Source organism: Mastomys coucha, unplaced genomic scaffold, assembly GCF_008632895.1.
Source record: "Mastomys coucha isolate ucsf_1 unplaced genomic scaffold, UCSF_Mcou_1 pScaffold3, whole genome shotgun sequence".
NCBI lineage: Eukaryota > Metazoa > Chordata > Mammalia > Rodentia > Muridae > Mastomys > Mastomys coucha.
In genome coordinates, this window is record NW_022196909.1 from 49,971,155 (window position 1) to 49,976,417 (window position 5,263).

Consider the following 5,263-nt stretch of genomic DNA (forward strand, 5'->3'; position numbering starts at 1 on the left):
AGCGCGCGGAGCTGGGGCTGGGACAGCACCTGGTGGAAGTGATGGTACAGCTGGATCAGCTGGGTTAGCGCCCCCTGCAGAGGAGAGTCAGGGTCAGACTTGGTGGTGACTGGAGCTGTCTGCTTCACCAAAATCTTACCACAGATGCTTGTTGGCCTTCGGGGTGTTCATATGATGCAAGGAAACAGACACCCATGCACACAGACACCATGGACACAGACACCATGGGGCACAGGCACAGGGCAGGGGTGCACAGACACCTGTGGGGCACAGGCACAGGGCAGGAGTGCATAGAGAGATCATGGGGCACAGGCACAGGGTGGGAGTGCACAGACACCATGGGGCACAGGCACAGGGAGGGAGTGCACAGACACCATGGGGCATAGAGACCACGGGGCACAGGCACAGGGAGGGAGTGCACAGACACCATGGGGCACAGACACAGGGCCAGGACATCATGGGGCACAGGCACAGGGCAGGGGTGCATAGACATCATGGGGCACAGGCACCTGTGGGCACAAGCACAGGGCGGGAGTGGGTGGTCACCTGGATGATGCTGGTTCTATTTCGAAAGTTGGTAAAACTCCGCATTACATCCTGACTCAGGGACTCCACGGATGCCTTCCAGGAACTACCAAAGCCACGGATCAGCTGAGTGACTCGGGCTGACCACCAGAGGAAAGGGTGTGTCAGAGAGCGACCAGGGCTGGTGACCGTCCACCCAGCACAGAGCAACCAGGGCTGGTGACCCAGCAAGGCCTGCCCAAGGCATAGCCATGTTCATCATCAAGCCTAGCTTTCCTGGTATTCTTCCAGCCAAGCCCCAAACACCATGACCCACACACCCCCGCTGTCCCTAACTCCTCTGCCCACAGCACCATGACATCCCATACCTTCCTCCCCTCGGAGCTGCTCGGCCTGCCCACGCTCAATCAAGGCCTCAGCCTCCTTCACGAATGCCACCAGACCCCCAAAGGGGGGAGACAGCAACTCCTCAATGAACTCCTAGAGAGAAGTGCAAGCCCACATAGGGTCAGACTCCTGGGAGCAAAGGACCCCTACTCTGGACAGTGATGTCTACTGATACGCCAGACAGCAGCCTCTGTGAGCCTTCCACCTTAGTCGCGTCACTCTTACGGGATTTTTCTGCTCAAGGATTGCTAGCTTTTATTCACCCCCTTTTTCCTGGCATCGGGCCCATGGTTGAGAGTTACAAGTTTTTGCAGATGCAGCTGGCTTTTGCTGAGGTGCCATTTCTATGGGGCTGCTGGGGACAGGATTGGACTGGAGAGGTGTTGCCAGTGTAGACAGTCCCTGCTGTGTTTCACCAAGGTTGCAGGTTGAAGCCTGAAAGAAGGTGTCGCCACCATGGACAGCTCCTGTGAGGCCTGCAGGCTGAGGAGATGTAGTGGAGCCACTATTTTAACAGGAGCTGGCATTTTGGACAGCTCCTGTGGGACAGTTACTGAGGTGGCCTGTAGGCTGGAGCAGGAAGGAAGGGCCTGCCGCCACTTTGTCAGATTTAGCGTTAGGGACTACAATAAGCCAGGATACACCCTTTCTCCCTAAGCTGTGTCTTGTCAGGTATTAAGCCATAGTGATGGAGAAGGGAACTGTATTGGTTATTTTCTTGTTGCTGTGGTAAAACATCATGTCCACCAGTCAGGTTTATGAGTTCAAGGCCAGCCTGGTCTACAGAGTGTGTTCCTGGACAGCCAGGGCTACACAGAGAAACCCTGTCTGAAAAAAAAAAGAAAGAAGTTTCCAAAGGAAATGTACAAACACAAATGCCCTACAAACAGACCATCAAGATGGCTCAGAGTGTAAAGTTTCTTGGTACCCAACTTGTCTCCCTGAGTTTGATCCATGGAAGCCACATGGTGAATGGAGAGACCTGACTCCAGCAAGTTATCCTGTGAGCATCACACAGGCATCATGCCATGCACACCCCTACACATAATTATTAAATCAATGCAATAAAATAAGAAAGAAACCATGATGGTTTCATGTTAAAGGACATGAAAACACACATGTATAAGGACATGTGTGACCCTCCTGGCTTGAGGGCTGATTCTTCAGACCCTGCCTGCCTCTCATAACCACACCTCTCTGCCCACCTCCTGCTATTTTCCACGCCTCGCTCCTGGTTCCAGTTACATTGGAAGTCCCAGCTCCAGAGACTGAATAAGGAGCTGCTGATTGGGTCGGCATGCTGATGAACTTGGGGGAGGGGTTCTGCCTCACCTATTCTACCTGTTGGCTTGTAACAAAGGGATTATTAAATGGAAGATGACTGGGTGATCACATCTCCTGTTGTCTAATATTTAAGGTGCCTTCCACATGGGTAAGGTATAATTATGGCTAGCCAATTTCCCCCTGACTCCATATTCCAAAAAAACCCTTTCCTATCGTTGCCGCTGGCCGGCAACAGACATGTATGTATAAATTGTGTCTAGTTTACCTCCAAACTTTTCAGTGGGTGAATTTTCCTGTGTCCAAAACCCACATTGTGATGAGAAGTAGCCAGGAGGATTGAAGGGCAACCCATACAAGGATAAACACAGAGATTTTAAACTCTTTTATGTGTTATGTACTTATACTATTGCTTTATGTGCATGGTGTGTGAATGAGGCCACTCTGCAGCTATGATGTGTGTTGGGGGCAGGGGGAGTCAGAAGACAACCTTGGGGATCCAGTTCTCTCTTTCCACGTGGGTTCTGGGGGACTGAACTCAGGTAGTCAGACTTGGTAGCAAGCACCTCTACCTGACTCACCTCACCATCCCGGATGGGTGCCACCACCCTGCTTTTGGAGGTGTTGAGAAACCGAACCCGGGACCTGTGGTGTACAAGGTGGGCACTCTAGTCACTGAGCCACATTCCCAATGTTTGAAAACCAGTCAGCAGACAACGGCTCTCTGCTCTCTGTTATTTCAAAGGTCCGTACTAAAGCTTTGGGGTAAAGATAGAATTAGAGACTCTCTGTTAAAAAACAGACATGGGTGGTGTATACAAGAAGGACTTTGTGAACACAGCCAGCTGATGTGAGGACCTGAATCTAGGAGATCCAGGCCTGAAGAGGAAATTTCTGGTTTATTTAGAGACTCAGTTGTGTCGTGTGATGCTTTTCTTGAACATATGAGAGGATGTTTTGTTGAAGCAGACATATGGTGGTTTTTTGGAAGCTGCCTGGGAAAGGGGATGTGATATTTTGCTAGAGTTTGAAAGATGCCCTCTAGAGAGAACACATGATGTTTGTAAAGGGTATAAATATACCACAGGCAACGCTGTGTGGCATTGGTTCACCTTGCCACTCTTTGCTGGTCTTTTTTTTTTTTTTAAGATTTATTATTATGATTAAGTACACAGAAGAGGGTATCAGATTTTATTATGGGTGGTTGTGAGCCACCATGTGGTTGCTGGGATTTGAACTCACGACCTTCGGAAGAGCAGTCAGTGCTCTTGCCTACTGAGCCGTCTCTCCAACCCCTCTTTGCTGGTCTTCATTGGGCTTTGTTGACACTGGTCCTCACTGATGATGCTGTGGCATTGGTTAGCCTTGCCACTCTTTGCTGATCACTTTGTAGAGAGAAATGAACCAAAGAACTTCTGGAGGTGTTCTGGCAGCTTCTTCCTGATTCTACAGACTCAGGCTGATTGATAGAGCCTCACAGTTTCTTCTTGATTGAACTGCCATTGCTGGCTAGTATGAACTCAACTGCTGATATCCTGACAATGCAGATTGGACTCACCCCAAAGAACTATTTCTAAACAGATCCACACCTTCCTTTGTCCTATTAACCTTTCCTTTCTATTTCCTCTGGTGGGCAGTGTCTAGAAGAGAGGTTAAAACACTTAAGTAAACTTGTTAAAGTAGGTTTTAGAAAAATATAAGCCTCCACAGGGCATCTGGAAGGTTCCATGTGTGGGTTATGCTACCAATGCTGCATTGGTGCTGGAGGACATCAGACGTTTGGGAAGACTGAGCACTGTGGGGACAGATAGGGAAGATCCTTCTCATGGACTCTGTGACCCTCAGGAACCCAGGGCTTCTCCTATTCAAACCTTCTCTGTGAGGTAGTTTGGTGGCTCAGGCCTGAGTGAGGCCCTGTGCTGCAGAGAAAAGAATCACAGAGAGCCAAGATATAAAAATAAAGATGGTGTCACTTCAGAGTAAAATCATGAAGCTGGAGAGATCCTTCAGAGGTGAAGAATGCTTACTGCTGCTCCAGAGGACCTGGGTTCAGTCCCCAGCTCTCACTCACTTGTAACTCCAGTCTTAGAGGAGATAGGGCGCCCTCTTCTGGTCACCTGGAGCACTCCATGCACGTGCACAGACATACATGGAGGTAAAACACCCATATACATAAAAATATTTTTCAAAAGTACAAAAAGAAATGGAGGGAAATAAGATTTTTGTAGATAAAGAGATCCCTGAACAGTATTGGGGTTCATTACAGCATGTAGGAACACCTCCAAACCCTACTGCAGGACTCTAGGGTCCCCTGCACTAGATAGACACACTGATCTTAGGGATTCATCAGAGGAAAGGAGAAATCGACACAACTCCCCTACAGAGTGGCCCCTTGATGCTACTGGTCCATGAGGCTGTGTGTTTGCTAATTTAGGCTGTTTGTGTTGTTATGTCTTGTAGGTCAGGTTGACCTTGAATTCTTTTTGTTTTGTTTTGTTTTGTTTAAGATTTATTTATTATGTACACAATGTTCCGTCTGCATATGTGCCTGTCTGCCAGAAGATGGCGCCAGATCTCATTATAGGTGGTTGTGAGCCACCATGTGATTTCTGAGACTTCAATTCAGGACCTATGGAAGAGCAGTTAATGCTCTCAACTTCTGAGTCATCTCTCAAGTCCCAACCTTGAATTCTTGATCCTCCTGCCAACCCTCAGCATGCCAAGTGCTGGGATCACACACGTGGGGTGAGTGTCTGTCTGTCTGTCTGTCTCTGTCTGTATGTATGTGTCTATGTCTCCGTGACTGGAGAGTGTGGTGTTAAGTAACACTTAGGGAGGAGCCTGAGGTGTAATCTCACTCAGAAGTTGTGTTTCAGTCTGAAGATCATAAGGACCTGTGAAAACCGCTAAACAGAGGAATTGGGGCTGAGGGAAAATCCCTGACTGATTTAAAACTAATTGAATAAATCATAGTCTCTCTGGGTCAATTATTTGGGATCACCTTGACATACCATCATGTCTCCTTGTGTCAAACAGGTCATAATAATATTGAAACATTAGATGACTATCA

At 48.4% G+C, this 5,263-nt stretch overlaps 1 long non-coding RNA gene and 1 pseudogene across 2 annotated transcripts in view; one reads left to right on the plus strand and one right to left on the minus strand.

Annotated features, from left to right (window-relative positions):
• LOC116074629 overlaps nt 1-5,263 on the plus strand; it is a 46,194-nt pseudogene that overhangs the window by 10,952 nt on the left and 29,979 nt on the right. The gene's annotated exons all lie outside the window — the stretch shown is intronic.
• Nucleotides 8-1,041, minus strand: LOC116074667. Its single transcript, XR_004112228.1, has 3 exons — nt 894-1,041; nt 547-665; nt 8-74 (listed from the first exon to the last, which is right to left on the minus strand). It is a non-coding gene; the product is annotated as an uncharacterized LOC116074667 (long non-coding RNA).